The sequence below is a fragment of the Urocitellus parryii genome, chromosome 5, assembly GCF_045843805.1.
Source record: "Urocitellus parryii isolate mUroPar1 chromosome 5, mUroPar1.hap1, whole genome shotgun sequence".
Taxonomy (NCBI): domain Eukaryota; kingdom Metazoa; phylum Chordata; class Mammalia; order Rodentia; family Sciuridae; genus Urocitellus; species Urocitellus parryii.
Window position 1 is genome coordinate 145,797,910 of NC_135535.1, and position 24,496 is coordinate 145,822,405.

The window sequence follows — 24,496 nt, forward strand, 5'->3', positions numbered from 1 at the left end:
CTCCTTCCTCTACCTTAAAGCCAGTTATTGACAGCTCTTTGACCTTTCTTCAGTATTCACTTCTTCCTTGATCATAGGCATAACAGTTTATTGCTTTTAAGGATCCAGAGAGAACAGATTGAAACTATTCTTTTTTTTTTTTTTTTTTTTTTTTACATTACAATTTGAAACTATTCTTATAATCTGGAAAAATTTCTCCATTTCTTAGGCTCTTAATTTAGTTAAAAATGTGAAATCCCTTTTGTGATGTAAGATTCCATGTTGATGGATTCCCAGAATTCATACTGGGGCATCTTTGGAGGAACAATAATTCTGCCACCCACAAAAAATGGTTTACAAAGGATCCAGGCCAATCCTGGAGTTACAAACTCCTGCTCTATACCATTAATTCTTCACCATGTGGCTGCATAACAGATTCACCTGGAGAGCGGCAACCAAGCACCATTCTAGGCCTCCTGGGGCAGGGCCTAGCACTGGAAGTTCAAAAGGGCTCCCAATTGGGCTCCAATGTTGACCTCAACCTCAACGTGCCTGAGAACAACTACAACAGGGCAAGTGTTGACAACCTATGAACTGCAGACCACGTTGGGCTAGCTTATTTCTTGTTTGTTTAGCTTGGTTTAAATAGTCATTATAAGTTTTTGAAATGTAATTTGTATATTACAAAATTTATTCTCTAAGTGTTCAATTTGGTAGACTTCTAAAATAATTTTCAGAAAATAATGCATACTTTATATACAGAGATATGAAATAGTGCTGTGAATAGATAATTATGATTGCAATGCATCCCACTATTGTCATGTATATAAGAAATAAAAAAATTAAAAAGAAAATCATGCAACCATCCTAATTCCATTTTTATCACTGAAGAGAAGTTCTGTCCCAGTTGGAAGTCACCACTCTTTTTCCATCAGCTCCTGAAAATCACTAATCTACGTTTTCTTTATAAATTGACCCATTCTGAACATCAAATGTAAATAAGACCATGCAATATGTGGCTTTTTTGTGCTGTTTTTTTTTCCCCACTGAGTGTAATGTTTTTATGTCTCATGTATTTTGTACCATAAACCACAACTTCATTACTTTTTGTGACCGAGGATATTCACATTTAACTGGACTTCTTCTAGTCTTATTTAACAAATTGGATAACTGAGTTTTGTTAAAGCAATAATTTTCTAAATGCCTCCTCATTTTATCTCCAGATTCTTTTTAACATTCAATAAAACCCAGAGCTGACTATTAAAGTCTGGGAAGATTCTTAACGGCATGCTTTATAAGGCTATATTAGATATCTTGTTGATCCTAGATATCTGAGTCTCCCTCTACTCCTCCTTAGGGCATCCTCAATTTTTATCTGGAAACATGATCATGCAGGATTAAAAAAAAAAACATAATTCCACAGGTTTCTGTGCAAAAAAAAAATGACGATATACGTAAGTTCTGGTCAAAGAGATAGAAACAGCACTATTGTATTTGACTTAGTGGAATTGTCTTTAGATAGATTAGATGTCTTTTGTCTCTCCTTCATATGTTATGCTGACTCAAATACCATAGCTGGAATTTGAACGGTCATCTAGGAAAGATAACAGGAATATTTGTTCCCAATGGTCATAGTGTCTCCATATAAGCCTGGACTGCTTACTTCTAGTTTCCATTTTAGCAAAAAAAAAGAAATACTTTTGCCTTATTTAGGTTTATGATTTTAGTTTTTGGTCAAAGTGGAATCCTTATACTTATATTAGCTAATCCTTATACTTATATTAGCTAAACAAGTGTGCATGTGCACACACGCCCACACACAAACATACACACACACATTTAAGTAATTTTTTATGACTAAATTTTTATCTTGATATATGGTATACTAAAATTCATTTTATACCAATAAATTATATATATATATATATATATATATATATATATATATATATATATTTCTTTTACTTATTTTTAAAATTTTTTTCCAAATTTTATACTTAGAGAAAAGTTGCAAGAATATTATAAATAATTACAGAATCTGGAGTTTGGAGCAAATGCTTAAAAAGAGGTAAAGCCTGGCCTAGCAAAAATACCAATAAACGACTGATGAATGAATAAACACAAAAATCCCCCACTGTTAACATTTTATCACACTGGCATTTGGGAAAGCTTATAAAGTGAGATTCAGACGTAGTCTCTTTGTATTATTATCAATATTTTATTGTATATTCCCTAAGAAAGAAACATTAACCTGACACAACCAAGAGAAAATTATTTGAAAATCAAAAAAAAATTAACATTAATAAAATATTATTTCCTAATTTAGAGAGCCTATTTAGATTTCACTATCTATCCCCAGGTTTTCCCTATTTTCATCTATGTGGATGTATATCTTTCTTTGCTTGTGTAACCTATTCTGATTCCTTTTGTATCTGACCCTTTCCCTCTCACCATGATCATAGGTGGAAAAAGATTTCTTTATGAAAGAATCTTACTTATGAATGAGAATTTTCATCTGCTACTAAAACTCAGATATTAAATACCTATTCCTGAACCTCCGTTACTTTCAGGGTTGAAATTTCCCAGTAGTGTCTCTGAAATATCATTCCCAAAGTGTATGTCTGAGAATGGTCCCTTGGTCTTTGTTAAGAAGTTTTTTTTTTTTTTTTTTTTTTTTTTTTTTTTACTAACTGCCATTTCTACTACAGATGATGCTTCTGTGTGGTCAACTTGAACTTTTGTTGCATGCTAAAAAAAAAAAAAAGTGAGAAAAAATGTTTAAAACTAAAATGAGAAATAAGCTTTGTCAAAGGGTAAAGAGATTCCTCCCTTGGAAGAATATGAATGGTGTTTTATTTTCTAAATAGGGGAAAAACATCCTTCCAGGTGTACTGTTTTTCCTGTATACAGACACTTTTGTGGAACTACACAATATTTTGTTAAAACTGATATGTGGTCTACTCTTAAGTCTGAAAAAGAGTCCATGGTGCTGGATTCTTATAGCTACAGCAAACACAAAACAAAACAAAACAAAAAAACACAAATTATGGTTTAAAACATCGCAAATTTAGTTTCTTATTGCTTTGGATGTCAGAAGCATAAAATTAATGTTATAAAGCTAAAATTATAATGCTAGCAGGGCTGTTTTTATTCTGAAAGCTATCAGGAGAAATTGGCTTTCCCTTTTCCATTTACAAGTAGCTGTCCATATTCTTTGGTTTCTGGCTCTCAGCAGCAATCCTTTCTCCAACTGACCCCTACTTTTGTTGTCAGATATTCGTCTCCAACTCCCCTACCTCCCTCTTTCTCTTTTAAGGACCCTTGTGATTGATGATGTGGGGCCTACCCAGATAATCCAGAATAATCTCCTCATTTCAAGGTCCTTAACTTAATCACATCTGCAAAATCCCTTTTGCTGTGGAAAGTTAACATGTTGGTAGGTTCCGAGGATCAGAGCATTTGGGTGCTATTATTTGTTGACAGTGCCAATCAAACCAAATCAGAAACTTCTCCAGAAGTGCACTAAAAGGAAACATGAAAACATTAATAGAATTGATCACATGAGTTCACAAAAGGACATTTGTCTGAAATAGTCATTTCTCTCTTGCTCAGGACTTTCATCTCAGCAAATTTTGAATTTTATGATGATGATAATGATGATAATTATATTGATGAAGAAGAGATATAATATATGGGATACAGATGGACAACCATAGATAAACCTTTCATCTTTACTCTGGAATAATTTTAAAGTTCACCTGTTCATGGTTTTCTTTCACTATTAGACAAGTGGCTATGTCAGCATGTCCATGAAAGATCTGAAATGGATTTACGAGTACTATAACCTATTTTATCCAATTAAAATATGTCTCTGTCTAAACTTCTGAAATTCAAACTACAAAATGTCTGACTTATACTTCCCTATGACCTTTACCAGAATGTTCTACACTTACAACATCGGTCTCAGTTGGAAAGAAGCAAGCTCATATATTTCACCTTTGGAGAAACTGAAACACATTTAAGGCAGAAAATAGCTTATTTTGGTTACTGTCAGAGTCAGAAATACACCAGTGTGACATTTTATCGAATTTATTGAAGTGCATGTTGCTTACAACATGCAGATGGTAGATTCAAAACATTCTCATCTGAAGTGACAGGGAGAAAGACCTAAGAAATTCTAAAGTAAACTTATCACAGTAGTGAGGTAGGCAGCTTCAACAAACCATTTTCCCAGTTTCCTGTCCGAGAGCAGATGAGCTGGACTACACTAGCTGTGTTTGTTTTAGCTCTCTTAGCTATCAAGTTAATAAGCTCAGTGTCGTATCATTTTTTTTCTCCTTTAACTAAAGTGAATCTTTCCTAAAATGAATAATAAGGCAAGAGGGGAATGGAGTGCAGGATGTCAGCTATCAGTCACATCCTGACCATAAGACCACCAGCCTCTGTGCATTTTACCCACACTTTCTAGCATAAAAATAAAGATGTAGTACTTATTGATGTCTAAAGTTAATTCAGAATAGTAGACAGACCAATGGAAGAGAGGTTGACTCTCTTTAGTGTTAAGATCAAGAAGCACTTCCCTTTATATATATGTGGTAGAGGTGTATGGGTTTTTCAAGCACATTTTCCATTTCAACTATTCTGTTTTATTTTTCTTTCTTGGCTATTTCTTCTTATACAATAAAATATCTGCCACCTCACTACTTTCTGATGACTAGGTTAGATTATTAAGTCAAAATTTCCAGAAATGATAGTCTTTTACATAATTTATATTATATGCAAAGCACACAAATCTGTGTGCCTTGCTGATGTTAGTTTTTCTATGATAGCAATACTAATACATTAAGGCCTTTTAAATTGCTTTATTGAGACATGATTGACATAAAAATCCAAAGATATTTAATATATACTACTTGATGTGTTTAAAGGTAAGGATACACCTGTAAAACCATCATCATAATCAGTTCCATAAATTTGTCCATTATTTCTGAGAGTTTCTTCCTACCCATATTGGCTATACTTGTTTTTTTTTTTTCTTTTGTTTGTTTGTTTGTTTTTACTTTTGTGGTTTTAGTGCATAAGATCTACCCTCTTAGAACATTATATTATGTGGATAAATCCAGTACAGAAGGATAAATGCCACATGATCTCACTTATATGTGAAATCTAAAAAAATAATGTGGCATTTGTACACAATGGAATATTACTCAGCACTAAAAAAATAACAAAATCATGGCATTTGCAGGGAAATGGATGGCATTAGAAGAGATTATGCTAAGTGAAGTTAGCCAATCCCTAAAAAACAAATGCCAAGAATGTCTTCTTTGATTTAAGGAGGGCAACTCAAAACAGAGCAGAGAGGAAGAGCATAAGAAGAAGATTACCATTAAGCAGGGACAAGAGGTGGGAGGGAATGGGAGAGAGAAGTAGAATTGCATGGAAATGGAAGGAGACCCTCATTGTTATACAAAATTACATATAAGAGGAGGTGAGGGGAAAGGGAAAAAAAGAGAGAAATGAATTACAGTAGATGGGGTAGAGAGAGAAGATGGAAGGGGAAGGGAGAGGAGGGGAGATAGGAAGGGGATAGGAAAGGCAGCAGAATACAACAGACACTAGTATGGCAGTATGTATAAACGTGGATGTATGACCAATGTGATCCTGCAATCTGTACATGTGGTAAAAATAAGAATTCATAACCCACTTGAATCAAATGTATGAAATATGATATGTTAAGATCATTTTAATGTTTTGAGCAACCAATAAAAAAAAAAAGAAGTAGAGAACAGTACATTGGCTACTAGAGGCTAGGGAAGAGTAAGTTCTAGTGTTCTGTTGCACAAGAGGGTGACTATAGTCAAGAATAATAATTTATTTTACATTTTAAAATACCTGCCAGAGAGGATTTGGGATGTTCTTACCACAAAGAAATTATTAACCTTTGACAGAATGGATATGCTAATTACCCTGATTTGATCATTGCATAATTGTACATGTAACAAAGCATAACACTGTACTCCATAAATATGTATAATTATGTGCTGATTAACAATGAAATAAAGCCCCAAAAGTACCCTTTTAACAAAATCATAAGTAAAAAAATATAGTATCATGGCCAGGTGCAGTTGTTCACTCCTGTAATCCCAGCAGCTCAGGAAGCTAAGGCATGAAGATTGTGAGTTCAAAGCCAGCCTCAGCAACTTAGTGAGGCCCTAAGCAATTTAGTGAGACCCTGTCTCTAAATAAAATACAAAAAATGGCTGGGGACGTGGCTCAGTGATTACACGTGCCCCTGAGTTCAATCCCTTGTACCAAAAAAAAAAAAAAAAAACCAAAAAAAACAAAACAATATTATTAATCAAAGGTTTTATGTACCAGAGATCCACAGAATTTAATTATCTTGCCTACATGACACTTAATACATTAATAGCTTATAATTAAATTTATTAATTCATTGTGCCAAATGAAGCCATCCCTTTTTAGAGAAGTATTCAATTTAAAGAATATTGGTTTAAATATTTATGAATAAGACATTATAGCTTTAACCTAGATATTATCATTAATGAAACTTAGTACAATACCTCTTATTTGCTTTGAAATATGAAAGAACAGAGAATATAAAAGAAATATCAAATCTAGCTTATGAGCTCAAATACTTACAGACATTGTAAAACTTAAAATCTTTTAAGGGTGTTGGACATCCAAAAGTAATGAAAGTTTGGTTATCCAGGGTATTTTTACTTGTATCTTGAGTGATAGGAAAGCACTGGCTGATATCTGGATTTCTGTAAAAATTAATACTATTTAGCATTTACTTTGAGTAAGTCTCTGCATTAGTCACATATTGGTCATTAATTTATTTCTTTGGAAACAAGAATTTAAATTTCTTGTGTTTTTCTCTGCCCTAAGTCACCTACATTCTTCTATGTCCATTCTTCTTCACTAATAAATAGAGTTACCTGCTGTGCTTGAATTCAGTTGTTGATATGAAAAATAACAATTAGTGATGAATAGGACTGTAATTCAAGTTGAAAGTGTCATAATTGATACTGGAAAATATCAAATATTAAATGAGAAAGAAATATAGTCACTAAGAATGCAATGTAAAGATACTTTTCTCCAAAGTTTCACAACTGTATCTTGTTAATATGCTTATGTTTATGAATGATGAAATATTCAGTAATTTCTCTCAATTCACACAATTCCTTTCTTTTTCAAAATTTAAAATATAATTATTATAACAACATAAATTTCCCAAGATTAATCTATAGATTTAATATAATTTCATTAAAAAGACAAGATTTAGTAGATTTGACCAGATGTTTCTGAAATTTAAAAGCAAGAGCATATAGCTAGAAATAACCAAAATAGAAGAAAGAGAAGAAAATGGAAAATGCATCTTATTAGATATAAAGACTTCAAAGGAAGATTTTAGCAAATTATTGATCATGTCAATTTGGTTCAAATATGTATATATAAATACACACATATATACACATAGGGGTGTGTGTGTATGTATGTATGTAATTATCAATTCACACAATTCTTTCATTTATTTATACATGAGTTTGATGAACAATCAAAAAAAATTAGTCAAACATTCACATTCAAGTGCAATGTCCTTCATTTCCAAAAAACTTTTGCCCAACCCTAGAGAGCTTCTTCTCCTCTCAAAAATGTTATTTTTGTGTTTTTGTTCATGTGTGTTTTTTTAAAGTGCAATGTAAGATATGTATCTCACTTCTGTGCCAAATCCAAGTGCCAGAATATCTCAGATCCAACAATTATTGGAATTTTCTTCTGCTGAATGCATCAAAGCAAGATCTCATGAGTTTTCAAACAATTTGCACCTGTGTTTTGCTAAGTGTTATTGTTATATTGATTCAGCAAACAAAAGATCTAATAGAGGAAGCTGTGAAGCCCATAAAACTGCCTAACAGAGACAAGAAATATTTTACAAAAAAAAAAAAGGGATTTAGGAATGTCCTATAATTCTCATGTTTCTATCAATAGACCTAGAAAAATGTATTTGTAAAGGTGTCACTTGATGCTCCACTGCCCCACCCCCTGACAAAATGCACTGAAAAAGAGAGATGCCTGTTATCCTTTCCTATAATAATTTCTGTAATACATTAGTCTAATCTGAATTACAATTTAACTAGCAAACTTAACACAGTAAAATACCAGAGCTGGGTAAGATTTTTGTATGCAAAAATCTGTTTTCACAGAAGCCTACTAAGTGTTGGCAGTTCATACAATTTATGAGTGAGATGGACTGAAAGGGGATTGCTGGGGAATTTCAAGGCAATAAATGTTGTCAGAGAGATTTTAAGCATGACTGTGGCTTACAAACACACACACAAAATGTAGATAAGGAATGGAAATGTAATGATGAAATTCACTAATAATACTGGCTGATTAAATATTCTCCTAGGACTGCAGCAGTGCTTCGAACACAGGTCCCATGAATCCCTGTCAACTACTCTATGAGTACATTCATCTTGGCTTCAGTGGTTACACACATTGCAATCATGGGCTATGTGTAACTGGAATAGCAACAAAACAAAAAAGCAAGGGAGATGGAAAATCACAATTTTGTCATCACCTTGTATATGGAAAATCACCTTTGTCATGAACTAGATGAATTTCAACAGATAAAAATCTTAGAGCAACTTTTTTTATAGAATAAGCACCAAAAAAAGCATTAACTATTGTATAGTTTGTGCCCCAGTTCAAGTAAAAATAATATATATGTAACAGACTTCTACCTCATCACAGTAATGTCAAATAACAAGAATATCAAAGACTTGAGGGATCAGAATATCTGAAAGACACTTTCTCAATAAATAAATGTTAATAATTTTTTCCTTCAGTTTTCAGCAGTTAAAGGGAAATAACAAAGAGAAAGAGGAAAACAAGAAAAAAACTCCACAAATTGTTCTTAATAAGTCATTCCAGAAATTTAGGGCATAATTTGTATTTTGTATCAATTTTCATTCCTTTATTTGATGTGTGTTATTTTTTTTTTTGCATTTTGTAATTCTTTAAAAAATAAAATAAATATATTTTAAGAACTTTTATTAAAACATGAATATTTTGATCTACCCTATCAAGCAAAATCAATATATTCACTCTATATTCTATTTGATAGAATGTCTGTGTTATGGTTTGAGCTTAATCAATATAGATTATAGATTATAGATAATGGGTTATGAAATATTAATAAGTAGGATAATAAGATCATGTGATAAGTGTTATAGAATAAATAATGTTAAGCTGTTTTTAAGATGTTAAAAATTGTTTTTCTGTACTTCATATGCCCACAAATGTGCTCAAACCCAGGATGTGGTCTGTTTTTGCTCTGCTAATGGCTTTCTTAGCCCTGTATCCTGCTAGCTTGCCTGCACCTACATTTTTGAGGACGTGGGTTTTTTTCTCCTTACAAATCCCATACAATTCTGACCCAATGCTGTCCCTGGCAGAGAAAATTCCAGTCCTGCAGGGGAGCAGTCACCAATTGGCTAAATAAAAAAACAAAACAAAACAAAAAAAACCCCAAACAAACAAACAAACAAAAAAAAAAAACCTCTCTAATTTGGACAAAATTAGGACTGAGAGTATTTTCTGAGCATTCAGCCCACAACATCTGGAGGTATTAAAATGCATAACTCCATTTGATCCACTGAACTCCTACAGTACATTCTAAAAACAAAACTATATTCCCTGGTCCAAAATGTCCAAGTGCATTCCTGTCAGTGAATCAAAACAAAGATTCTGTAAACAGATGATAGATAATAGATGGACGGATGGATGGATAGATAGATAGACAGACAACAGAGGTATTACTGTTACCTCTGTTGGTCCTTGCTTCCCTGATGTTGAAGAATAACACCAAAGAAGCACGCCAAGGCAAGGTCAGAGTAGAAATTAGAAGTTTATTAAAGGATAGCAGAAAAGACTTCTCCCGGAGGAAGAAGGGGACCCAAGAGGTGGAATCGTGGAAGTGTGGTTGTCTCCCCTTTTTATAGTTTTGGTGATGGAATGTAACAAGTAATCTGGGCAGGAAGGACTTCATCAACACTTCTTTGGGTTGGGCTACCTCCAAATCTGTTGGGGGCTGTTTCCTGGGTTCCATTAACATTTCTTTGGGGTGCACTTTGGCCTAGGCCCTTTCTGGGACTTCATTAACATTCCATGAGTTGTCCTGTGTTTCCCGGAATCATTGTCAGCATGGCCTCCATTTTAGATCTTACTCGATATTAGACCCGATTTACCTAACTACACTGACTACCAAACTTTAAATCTTTAAATCTGGCTTCATTACCACTTCATAGATCTGATTGGGGATATATATATATATATATATATATATATATATATATATATATATGACATAAAAAAGTTTGTTTTTATTTTTATTTACTTTAAAAGTTTTTAAAAGGTTTATTCATGAACTTTAGTTAGCCTATTTTGAGTCTTCTCACCTTGGAGGTATTACTAAGAAATCTCATTTCATCATATGGCAGTAGTGGGTTAAACACTAATAGGTTCCTTGGGAAGCTTGCAGTGAGATCAGAAAAGAAGCCCAGTAAAAGTACATGGTAAGTAGGGAATTGGGGAAGGGGGCTAGCCATTCCTCTCCAATCCTTGGTGAGGATCTGATTGTATTCACCTTGGTTGTAACAGGATACACTCATAAAGCATCTAAAGAAAGCCACTTGTGTGCTGGGCAGGCAGCCTATCCCATATATTTCCAGAGCTCATTGGCAGGGGGCAGCCCTCCATTACATCACCAGGGAGTGAGTATATAATAAAGCATCCAAAACCTCTCTATTGAGTCTCTCAGTTCTTTCTTTGGGATTGGAAAACAGCTTGCTGGTGTCTTTGCAGCCCAGGAGCTGAATAGGCAGATAAACTTCTCTAAGGAGAACTATAGTCTTAAGTTTTCAAATGTTTTTTTTTTTTTTTCTCCAAAGTTGTTTTTAAAACAAACAGTAGACATTCAATTATATTCATAACAGGAAATCCATTTAAAATTTTAAAACAAAAGTCCTAGAAACAGCAGCTAACTATAATGGCCTAAATCATTAAATCAGTGATAAGAAACAGATGCAGATGAACTGAGAAACAAAACACAGATACAAAAAACAGCAGACGTCAATAGCTCATAAAGAATGTGGGTGCCAGTAGTACTTGTCCATTCACACCAGAAAGTACTACAGCATAACATTTCTTGTTACAGTTCAACACTGTTCTAATTTAAGCTGCCCTTTTCCTGTGTGTTGCTATTTCAAACATCCTGAACAAAGGTCATGCTAAAACTAAAATGAAAATTCAAATCAAGTGCTTATTTCAACACCTCTCTATTTAACTTTCCAGAAATGTTAAAAGCCATTACTCTTATTTAGACAGTTAATTTCATGTTAATTACCTTGAGAAGTTTTTATTTGGAGAAAATTTTCAATTGCTTGCTGAATGGTTCTTTGCTTTTGGATTGACAACGTGTGTATTTATTTTACCCATCATCCTGTGAACTTTGCAAACTATTTTCAGTATCTCCCATTCTGGACTCACTTGCAATCTCTTTTCCAGGGTTGATGAAAATATTTTTTTATTTTGTAATAAGCAGATTCCACTGTTTTGTCTAAAGTCATTCCCATTCCCATCTCATTTCTATTTCTTCCATCTTTTTTTTTTTTTTTTTCTCTTTTTCTCTGGACACCTGTGTTTGGTATCAATTTTGTATCATTTTTTTTTTTGCTTTTGTTTTTTTTTTCATTTAAGAAGGAAAACAAAATGTCCTTTTGAATGATTTTGAGTAACACCCGGGAAATGACTCATCTGAAAAGTATTCCATTTTTGTAAAACACACATATTTTTGCTTTTAGATGCTTTTATTTTTCAAATTTTTATTTTATTTTTCAGGAAATTTTGATGTTAAAAGATAACTACACTTTCCATGTATAACTATTTTCCTCTGAGTGCTTAAAGAGGTACTGATGTGACCATATATATATGCATGTGTGTGTTTCATAAATGAACAAAACTTGCATATATAACACCTAGGAAAATACTCAATTGATTCTGGCTCTTGTTACATTCAGTATCCTGTTCCTGGTGATCTCAAGCATCTGATAAACACAGTCTGGGAAAATAAAAGCCTCAGAACAACTACCTATTACATAGGATTTGTTTTATGCTAATCACTATTCTAGGTGTCTAAATGCCACTTTATAAAACCTATGCTTTTATTTTCTATCTTTCAGATGGCACAGGCAGAGTGATTAACTGATGCACCCATAATTGTACCTTATCCTTGATAAAACTGTCATCAGAATGAACGCAGTCTGCCACCAGAACTTAGTTTTTACAACTTTTATAAATCCTTTAAATAGATGCTAATTTTATTTAATATTTTCCCAAACTTAAAATAGTTTTATGTTGAAAATAATGTATTGACAAATATGTTTATAATATTTGTGGGTAATGCTTTGTTTTAAACACAATGTGGAATGATTAAGTCAAGCTAATAAATCTACCCATCACCTTATATGCTTCATATTTGAAAAATGTAAGATTTACTCTTTCTGTGATTAAAATATACAGAACTCAAATTATTAACTATATTCACCACAGTATGTAATACATCTAAAAATTAAATTTATTTCTCTTATGTAGCTGATGGATTTAACTCTTTGTCATCTTTTCTTTAGCCTCAGCCTCTGGTAAACACCATTCCACTCTGCTTCCATAAGTTGTTTTTGACTCCACATATAGGTGAGGACGTACAGTATTTGTCTTTTTGTGTTTAGCTTAATAGTGCAGCAATGAATCTGAGCATGCAGACATCTATTAGACATATTAATTTCAAATATTCTGGGTAAACTTTTTAATTAATATCTATTAATTATACATATTAGTGGGTTTCAGTGTTATTTTTCAACATGTGCATACAACATGCAGTTATCATATTGTTAGTTTTTTGAGAAATCCCCATACTATTCTTCATTATGTCTGTATTAATTTACATTTGCACCAAGAGCATGAGTGTTCTTTGCTCCACCTTCTTATAAGCACTTATATTTTGCTTTTTTAAAAAAATAATAGCCATTCTAACAAAAGTAAGGTGATATCTTCTTGTGACTTTCATTTGCATCTCCCCAATAATTAGTGATGTTGAAAATTTTTTCATGTATTTGTTATCCATTTATTCTTTTGAGATATGTCTATTTTGGTTCTTGTGCACATTTCTGAACTAAATTATCTGTCTATAGAGTTGTTTGAGTTCTTTACATATATTTTGTATTAACCATTTATTAAATGTATGACTTAAATATTCCCTCTGAATCTGTAGGTTGTTTCCAAAAACGTGAGATACCTGTACACCTAAAAGTATAAAAGATTAATCAAAAAAATTGAAAGAAGATACAAATAAATAAATTCCCATGCTCATGGATTGGAAGGATTAATATTGTTTTAATGGATTGCACAAAGCAATGTATACTTTCAATGCAATGCCTATGCTATTTTTAATAGATATGGAAAAAGTTTTAAATTCATATGGAAAAACAACAACAGCAATGAAACCCAAACAGCCAAGGCAATTATGAGCAAAATGAACAAAGCTGGAAACATCACACTACCTGGTTTCAAAGGATGCCACAAAATGATAGTAATTAAAAACAGCATGATATTGGCATAAAAGTAGGTATGGAACAGTATGGAGAGCCAAGAAAGAAACTCATGCTTCAATAGTTAATTGACTTTCATTAAAAGTGCCAAAAATATACAATGGTTAAAAAAAATCATCTTTTCAAAAAATGGTGCTGTGAAAACTAGATAACCATATGCAAAATAATACAATTGGACCCTTATCTCAAACCATATACAAGAAACAATTTAACATATGTTAACTATTAGGCGGAATATCTGAAATTGTAAAAACCAGTAGGAGAGTGAACACAGAGAAAAATCCACATATTGGTCTGCATAAGAAATTGTAATATTTGACCCCAAAAGCACAAGCAACAAAGGCAAAGCAAGACAAACTGGACTTCATCATAATAAAAAGCTCCATAAATAAAGGAAACATCTGTGCATTCATTTTAGCTACTGACCCAGCGGTTATTTATTTAATTCCCATTACTTATTTTCATTAAAATTGGATTTTCTTCCAATCCAACGTCTTCTTTTTTTCAGATAATCTTTCCTCCACCAAACAAATGTGTTAAATACGAAGTTTTATAGTATGATTTTGCTTCTGAACTATTTTCTTCCTTAATGCCTTCTGTCCTTCAAAATCAAAGGTTTATCTCATTATAAATTGGCATCAGAGTTTCTTTAATATGGTACTTTTTTTTAGATGCAGCTAGTGTAATGCAAATACATAAAGCTTAAGGCTTTGTGTGGTTGTAGCTTTCCTGATATTTGTCTTTCTGATTAAGTGGATAATGGGAATATTTTTTTTTTCTAAAAGAACACTAAAAATTTTATAATCTTTTTGAAAAGAAACTGATTAAGAGATTAAACTCACAAGGAAACATGGCATATGGATTTAATCCATGTCAATATTGTATAATAGCTTTGGTTTTTTTCCTGAGGCACAGATAAAGATGATATTTAGAATATTTTTCTTTCTGTAAGTCTTATAATGTATACCTTTAAAGAAATCCCTCAGAGAGTAATTTCCTGTATAGTTTATGCATTAGCTCCCTGCAGAACATGTTAAAAAACAGTGACTACCTTCTCTCCACTATTAGGAAACACTTTTTTTTTTTTTAATCATGATTTTTTTTTAACCTATGTAATCTCACCTACGTCTGAGAACAGAGAAAATACTGTCCACAGTTCTTACATTATCTTTTAAGTTTTCCATCCTATTGCTTCCTTCTCTGTTCATGCCCTTGGCTCACCTCTGTAAGGTTTCCAAAAAACTCTCACAAGTAATAACTATAAACCATTGTCTAAGAGTTCCAGAGATCCCATTTATTTTATGAACACTGCTGAGACTGGGAAAAATCAAGTACATTGAAAGTGTCAGTAGAATGGAACAGATCCACTTAAGCCACCTTTATCACCACAGTTGACTTCCTCAGCTGCGGTCATTATAGAGAGGCACACACCTTTGAACCAAGCATCCATGAAACATCTTATACATGAAAAGTATGAAAACCGGGTCATGCAATTGAAATACACAACAAAATAATATCAATCTGTTCCATCGTTCACTCAATATATACTTTTAAGAAGAAATTTCATGTGACTTTTCTAAAACCATCTACTTCAAAACATAGTCTATTTCCCTTCTAGGACTCTGATTATATTTTACAGTCACTCTCTGGTCTCTCATAGGCTCATAAGAAATGCTTAGGAGATGAATAAATGTAAGCAAATAGCTTGTACAATTACCAAAAATGTCATCATCCAAGTACTCTCTGGCATTTTCCAAGGCAAAGATTTAGGGTAAAATCTAAAGAGAGAGAATGGTATTTGTGAACTTTTTGGAAGATTTGCATTAGTCTTTTTCTTCTCAATTACTGAGGTCATCTCCAGAAAGCCATTTTTACTGTTTTAGAAGATTTATGAAGGTGTCACCCCGAAGTCCTTTTTTCAACTTTATCTGTATGTTTCTCAATGACTCCGCCTCTTCTTTCCCTCCCCTTTTCATAGACTGGTTTTAGTGCAATGACGATGATGAGATAAAAACTTCGTTTAAAGCCTGATATTCATTATGAAGGATGCCTTATTTGAAAATACAGCTAAACCTGTAGAAGAATCTGAACTCTATATTGGAACGGTTTCTAAAATGTAAATGTCTTCAACTCCCCAAGTTATCTCAGTCAGTGGCCATGCTCACTTATTTTGGAGGACTAAAGATATGATATTTGAAACTATTGTACACTCTGAAAATCACTGATTGCCTTCTCCCTTTGATAACATAAATATCCTCAAGCTATAAGGAGGTTTGGAGAAAATCAAATCCCACATGCAGGTCTTGCTGAAGATTCTTTCCCGACAACCCTAAAATTTGTGTTGAAAATTAAAACAATAATTCATAGTGTGATAAGAAACAAGGCAAAACAGGCACTTTTAAACACTGAAAAAATTAAACACTTGGAACTTTTTGTTGTCTTTTCATCCAGAAATTCACCAGAATAATCCTGGAGCTGAACCATTAGTGAGACAGAAATTTGAAATTATTTCTATTTTAATTTCATGGCTGATTATTTTTTTCTTTCTCTCTTTCCAATACTGCTGCAATCATTGTCTAATTAACTGACCATGCAGTTCTAATTGTATCACACATGGAAGTCATATTCTGTCTCAGAAGTAAATGAGTCACACAAGTCCTCTAAACTAATAATGCCAAGCATTTTTTTTTTTTGTCAGAAACTGCTCTTTTCATTTCTGCAGGATTTCTTATGAGACCCCTTTATTTTATATGAAAAAAAACCAAAAACCCAGCATTAAAGACAATGACACCTACTCACTTTAAAGCAACCATTACCTCGATTCCTGGGCAAGTTCAAAATTGTCCTTTCAATCCCTCTCTCCCTGTCTTTATTCCTTCTCCTCTTATTCCACCTTCCTTCTTCACTTCCTTCCTTTCTTTATCCTTTTCATTTCTTTTCTTTGTTTCCTGCTTTACTCTTCTTTACTTTTCTCTGGTTTCCCTTCCTTTCTTTGGAGGCAGCTTAAAAGATTGTATGAAAGTTTGCATTTTGAAAGGAAGATCCAATTTCAAGTCAAGACTTAGGTATTTTCTAGTCAGGAGAACTTGAGCCCAGTATTTATTTATCCAAAGCTTCAATGATCTTACCTGTAAAACAGAGCTAATGAAGATTACCTGAGGTTTGTGTGATGAAGATAAAAAAAAAAAATCTAAGACATTTAATAATTATCAACCCTTCAGTAAGTTGAGACTTTTTTTTTTTTTTAATGAACAATGTTCTTTCCTTGCCTTCTGCATGATTCCCATGTTTCTTTTCTTCCTGACTTAAATACAGCATGCTGGTACTTGCTAAGGTCTGTGGAGATACAGTGCAAGACACTTCATTTAACCACTCATGTAACTAAACATCTTTTAGGGAAAACAAGGAATAAAAAGATGGATGAGGCATGTTTAAAATGGTAAGTTCTTTAAGAGTTTTAAGAAAATATCTACTGGGGAAAAAATACTATGTGGCCTAAATACAGTTTAGGGAAAAGTATGTTAGCATAAAAGGACCATCTCCACATCTGTTCTCTTCCCTAACACTAGTGGTAATTAACATTTTCTGGGGAAACACCCAGTATTACACCATTGTAGAGCTGCTTCAAGGGCAAAGGATTGATCAAAGTACTCATCCACAATACAGATAATAATCTGCTCTGTGATATAATTCAGTTTTCAAGAGGAATTCTTAAATAAATTGGATGAGCTATTTCTTGATTCCCATTGAGTCCAATTCAATCAGGTTGATCTCTTGCATTGTAGAAATACAGGAAAGTATAATTCCCCCAAGGCAATTCTGACCCAATGGAATAAAAGTCAAAGGAAAAAACGTTCCAGCTTTTCAATTATGGGTAGCTCTGGGGCATCTTGAGCTATGTCCTTAGTTACCTAAGTAACTAAGCTTGAGAGGTAATCACTCATTAACTCATGTTCTTGGCCTTTTTTCAATTACTGTATTGCTCTCCCTTATCCAACACTTGTGCTTCCTTGATCAAATGGTTGTTCACAAGTCTTTGCTTTAGTGTCTGATTGATTATGAGAGAATTTAATGTCAGATGGATGTTCCAACAGTGGCTGGTAATAAAAGTCCACCAATGAAAGGTACTGTCATCATTATCATTAATATTGATGATGTAGGCTGAAGTTCATATAGTATAGCATAAATGTTATTAAATAATTTGATGTAACTCTTCATATTTGATTGTTTAGTACTTAATATATTATAGGCAAAATTCTGGTATTGTCTCATCCAATTCTCAATACTACCATATAAGAAAGCAATGTATATTTCTTAATTTAAAGATAAGGAAACTGAGCCAAATAAGCCTCAATTTACTTGATTAATGTCACAGAGCTATTAAGAGTTAGAGTTAGGTTTTAAATCCAGACAATCTGTCCCCAATGCCATCACACTTACCCACCACTGATAAATTGACTCAATCATTATCACTGTCATCATTATGAAAACAAAAGTAGAGGGTTTTGTTTTTGCTCTGTTATTTTTAGTACATTGAATTTACTTAAGAAGATTTTGGCCTACAATTTAAGATACAGTATCCAAATCATTCTGCTCAGTCTTCTGCATCATAAAAGTTGCGATATGCATTTGGATCACTGATTTCCCTTTGCATTAGTCAACAATATAAGGGCTTGCTTATATTTTATTTATTCATTTATTTTGCCATGTTGGGGGTCAAACTCAGGGCCTGATGCATGTTAAGCAAGTGCTATAGCACTGAGCAACATCCGCAGCCCAGGGCTATTATTTTAATATAGCTTAATCTGATATAAGGAAGAAATCTGGTTGAATATTGGAGCCCTTTTCTCAACTAAAACTGATATTGCTGAAGCAAATTGTAAAAACCACTCTTCTTTTGCCAGCTTTAGGAACATTAAAACATGATTGTAAAAATATTTGTTTCTATTAGAGTGTTCTCGTTCCAGACTCTTCTTACTCATCTTTAATTACATGAACGTCATTATTTTCTAGAAAGTTTTCCTTGGTTTCTGTATAGCATATTATTTTTACCTCTCTTCTCATTTGTCTCATGGAGTTATATTGTTTTATTTAGCTATCTCATAAGTATCCTAAAGCAGGAATTAAACGTATTCAGAATTGGATCAACAATCACTGGCAAAAACAAGTGTTTAAATTTTAATATACAGCTGCATAAATAATGTAATTTCAGAAATTTTTGAAAAAAAGATTGAACCGCCTCCCTGTTTACTTTCTTGAAAGTAACAGGAAAGGGAACATGACTGAAGCTACCTGAATGAAAAAAGAACCAAAAGAATTTGGGTAGAACGAAATAGAAACAGGGATTACTGAGAATTAGAGAATAGGAAATAAAAGAAAATGTGAAAAGTTGCGATATGCATTTGGGTTAATAATTTCCCTCTGCATTAATCAACAGGGCTTGCTTATATTTTATTTATTCATTTATTTTGCCATGCCAGTGGTCAAATACAGGGCCAAAGACTAAGATGACCTAGGTCCTAGGTATCTCAATAAGACCAGTGTTCAACACTTTTCTTGGTGAAACTATTAATAGTTTCCTTTTTAAATTACAGAGTTATCCCAATGGGTATGATAAATTTTGAGATCAGTTTTCTACAGAAAAATCTAGATGCTGCCATGGAAGAGGGAGTGCTTGTTCCGAAAATAAATATTACAACCTGGGAGATGGGTATATGGGCATTTTTATATTGAGACTTTGAGTCATTTAATAACTACCAAGAAAGAAAGTACCCTTCTTTAACTGGCACAAACAGAATCTGAAATTCACAGAAATCTGAATTGGCACCTCTGTACAACTTTGCTGCTATCCTGAAAGGTAAGGATAACTATTCCATTCAAAAGGCTTTTCTTTTTCAGAGGAAAATTATAATGTCTGAGAGTGTGAAAACACAGTGCAGGATTTAGATACATAAATGAAACATAAAATGCTATCTGGAATTGCTTTATAGAAGCCATAGAAAGCAAGCAGCTGGAATCATCTTACCATGACAAAGGAACTGGTTAGAAAATGCACTTCTCATCTGCTTTAGAACACAATCTGAGAATAATCAATAGCCTATTTCAAAACAGTCTTATATCCATTTTTCTGCCTTATTTAATGCTGATTCATTCAAATGGAAATATATTTAGAGTCTCATGACAAATTTGTCATCTGAGTCCATTAGTAACAGCCAATGTTTTCATTAAATGTCCTTCATAATTGATTCAGTATATCAACATTCTTCTCAATACTGGGTAACATAATGAAAATATTAGGGTATTTGTTTTTATTTGTTCATTTTTATGGGTTAATGCAATGCCTCACAGGCCTAAAAATTAGAAAAAGAAAATTTATTTATTATTTTTGGCATCATTTTTTCTAAATAAGTATAATCCTAATCTTTAAATAATTTAATTTTAAAATAGTGTTTTTATTTGAACTAACATCACCTTTTTAACAATAGCTTTAGTTGTTTAGTATAATAATAATAACTTATGACTTAGATCCCAATTCATTCACCATACACTAAAACCCCAAGTTTCCCAATTTGTTTACTGAAACACAAATCAAATTTTCTTTCAATTCATGCTGCTAACATTTTGTACAATTTTTTTTAAAATTTAAGATTTTATGTACAAGAGCCTGCATATATTAGAATATATACCAGAGACAAATTATCATTGCCGCAGAGTTTTTGGTAGCAGACTTCAGATAGTCTTTGTTTTGTGAAAATTCCCAGTTGGTAATGATGGTGCTTATATAAACTATAAAAGCATTTGCCCTGGCTCTCTTTGCACAACTGAGTCTCCTAGTTCATTTCAAATATATTTTAACCTTTCAGGGCAAGGGACTAAAACAGGATGAGCCTCCAAGTAACTTAGTCTCTATTATTCAGCTTGGAAAATGATTCACATTTTCTAATATTCTCTGGGTGAAGCTTTTTATTGTGTAGCAACAGCGAGAGTCACCTTGGCAGGGCTATCACAGAATTCCTTGGGTGTTCCATTTGCTTCATTGCAGTAAAGTCAAAATGCAATAGTACAGTGAGCTATTGCTCCAGAGCTCAGCTCACAGATCTGGAAAGAAGCAAACCCTGTTCCCCTTGAAACGGTACCTACCTGCAGTAACAGATAGGGGACCTCCCTGGTACTTCAGTCACAGACTTCTGATATATTCAAAAGGGAAGATTTAAGAAAAACAATCACCTTAATAGGCATAAAAATTTAGGTGAGGCTTAGAACAAAACACACTGATCTCAAAAATAGAAACTATTGTGTTTAAAGGGATTTTAAAACCCCACCTTTGCTTAGAGTCGAAAAAACTCAGTCTCATGCTAGTAAATTTTAAACTAATTATCCATAAAAAACCCTAAAACTTGAGACCAGCTAATACAATAATTCTGAGTAATTTTGCCCTTTTAAAGACTTTGGTAATGAATGTGGAATAATTACAGAGCAGCAACTGAGTGAGTGAAGATGGGTCAGGGTAATTTTGGAAATTACCCAAGAAATTCTTTTCAGACCAAATGTATTCATACCTACATACTTAAAAATTTGAGATTACCAGACACATTCTCAATCATCCATGATTAATAAGATTAATGTGTACTTGTAGTAAAAAAAAATAGTGTAGTATTGTTTATTATAATAATGAATATTCATGTTTTGCTAGAGATGATCACTAGATTGTTATTCAAATATCCACTGCCTCATGGTAAGGAAAAACAATGAATATTGTTATTTATAATCTTAGCATGCCTTATTGCAAAAATTTTAATTTACTTGAATAAAAGTGAATTACTTGAAGATATAACAGAGATAATTTTAGAAATAAATAATGTCTTTAATAATGTCTTATTAAAGTTATCTTGAGAGCCCAGATCCACCCACACCAGCCTGCCTGGGACCCAGGCTCACAGTAGGCCCATCCCTTTACCAGAACTAATACCAATACTCTTCAACTTATTTCAGGAATTAGAAAAAGAGGGAGGACTTCCAAACTCATTCTATGAGGCCAATATCACCCTGATTCCAAAACCAGACAAAGACATATTAGTGAAAGAATATCAGACTTATATTTCTAATAAATATGAATGCAAAAATTCTCAATAAAATTATGGCAAATCAAATACAAAAAAAAAAATAACCCAATCAACAAATAGGCCAATGACCTGAACAGACACTTTTCAGAAGAGGATATACAATCAATAAACAAATATATAAAAAAATGTTCATAATCTCTAGCAATTAGAGAAATGCAAATCAAAACTACTCTAAGATATCTTCTCACTCCAGTAAGAATGGCAGCTATTAGAAATACAAACAATAATAACTGTTGGCAAGAATGTGGGAGAAAATGTACACTCATACATTGCTGGTGGGACTGCAAATTAGTGCAGCCAAAATGGAAAGCAGTATAGAGATTCCTTAGAAATCTGGAAATGGAACCACCATTTGGCCCAGCTATGCCTTTCCTTGGTCTATACCCAAATGACTTAAAAACAGCATACTACAAAGACACAGCCACATCAATGTTTATAGCAGCACAATTCTCAATAACTAAACTGTGGAACCAACCTAGATGCCCTTCAGTGGATAAGTGGATAAAAATAATGTGGCATATATACACAATGGAATTTTACTCAGCAATAAAAGAGAACACAATAATGGCATTTGCAGGTTAATGGATGGCATTGGAGAAGATAATGCTAAGTGAAGTTAGCCAATCCCCCCAAAACAAATGCCAAATCTTTTCTCTGATATAAGAAGGCTGACTCATAGTGGGGTAGGGAGGCAGAGCATGGGATGAATAGATGAATTCTAGATAGGGCAGAGGAGTGGGAGGGAAAGGGAGGAGGCAGGGGATTAGCAAGGATGGTGGAATGTGATAGACATCATTATCCAAAGTACATGTATGAAGACACAAATTGGTGTCAACATACATTATATACAACCAGAGATATAAAAAAAATTGTGCTGTATATGTGTAATAAGAATTGTAATGCATTCCACTGTCATTGTTTTTAAAAATCAATAAAAAATATCAAAAAGATCTTGCACCACAATCAAGTGGGATTCATCTCAGGGATGCAAGGTTGGTTCAACATATGGAAATCATTAAGTGTAATTTATCACATCAAAAGACTTAAAGATAAGAATCATATGATCATCTCAATAGACTAAGAAAAAGGATTTGACAAAATACAGCACCCCTTCATGTTCAAAACACTAGAAAAATTAGGGATAACAGGAAAATACCTCAACATCATAAAGGCTATCTATGCTAAGCCCAAGCCAACATTATTCTAAGTGGAGAAAAATTGAAGGCATTTCTCTAAAAACTAGAAAAGACAGGGATGCCCTCTTTCACCACTTCTATTTAACATAGTTCTTGAAACACTCACGAGAGCAATTAGACAGATGAAAGAAATTAAAGGGATACACGTAGGAAAAGAAGAACTCAAATTGGCACTATTTTCTGATGACATGATTCTATACCTAGAAGACCCTAAAACTTCCAGAAAACTTCTAAAACTAGTAACTGAATTCAGCAATGTAACAGGATTTAAAATCCACACCCATATATCAAATTAATTTCTGTATATCAGTGACAAATCCTTTGAAAGAAAAACTACCCCATTTACAATAGCCTCAAAAAAACCCCCCTGAGGAATCAACTTAAAAAAAGAGGTGAATAGGCAGAAGTAATATTATCAAAATGAACATACTACCAATAGCACTATAGAGATTTAATGCTATTCCAGTAAAAATCTCAAAGGCATTCCTCATAGAAATAGAAAAATCAGTCATGAAATTCATCTGGAAAAAATACGAAACACAGAATAGCTAAAGCAATCCTTAGCAGGAAGAGTGAAGCAGGTGGCATCACTATTCTAGATCTTAAACTATACTACAGAGCAATAGTATCATGGAGCATGGTATTGGCACCAAAACATATTGGTAGACCAATGGTACAGAATAGAGGACACAGAGACCAACCCACAAAATTACAATATCTTATATTAGACAAAGATGCCAAAAACATGCATTGGAGAAGAGAGAGCCTCTTCAATAAATGGTGCTGGGAAAACTGGAAATCCATATGCAACAAAATGAAATTAAACCCCTATCTTTTTAAGTTTAAGAAAACTTAACTCAAAATGGATCAAGGACCCAGGAATAAAATCAGAGACCCTGTGTCTAATAGAAGAAAAAGTAGGCCCTAATCTCCATCATGTGAGATTAGGCCCAAACTTACTTAATAGGACTCCTTTGGGGCAAGAATTAAAATCAAGAATCAATAAATGGGATGGACTCAAACTAAAAAGTTTCTTCTCAGCAAAAGAAAAAATGTGTAAGGTGAATAGAGAACTGACATCTTGGGAGCAAATCTTTGCCCCTCACACATCAGATAGAGCACTAATCATAGGGTATATAAAGAACTCAAAAAGCTAAACACCAAAAATAAATAAATAACCCAATCAATAAATGCACCAAGGACCTGAACAGGCACTTCTCAGAAGATGACATACAATCAATCAACAATGAAAAAACATTCATCATCTCTAGCAATTAGAGAAATGCAAATCAAAACCACTCTAAAATTTCATCTCACTCCAGTCAGAATGGCAGCTATTAGAAATACAAACAACAATAAGTGTTGCCAAGGATGTGGGGGAAAAGGCACACTCATACATTGCTGGTGGGACTGCAAATTGGTGCAACCAATATGGAAAGCAGTATGGAGATTTCTTGGAAAATTGTGAATGGAACCACTATTTGACCCAGTATTCCTCTGCTCAGTC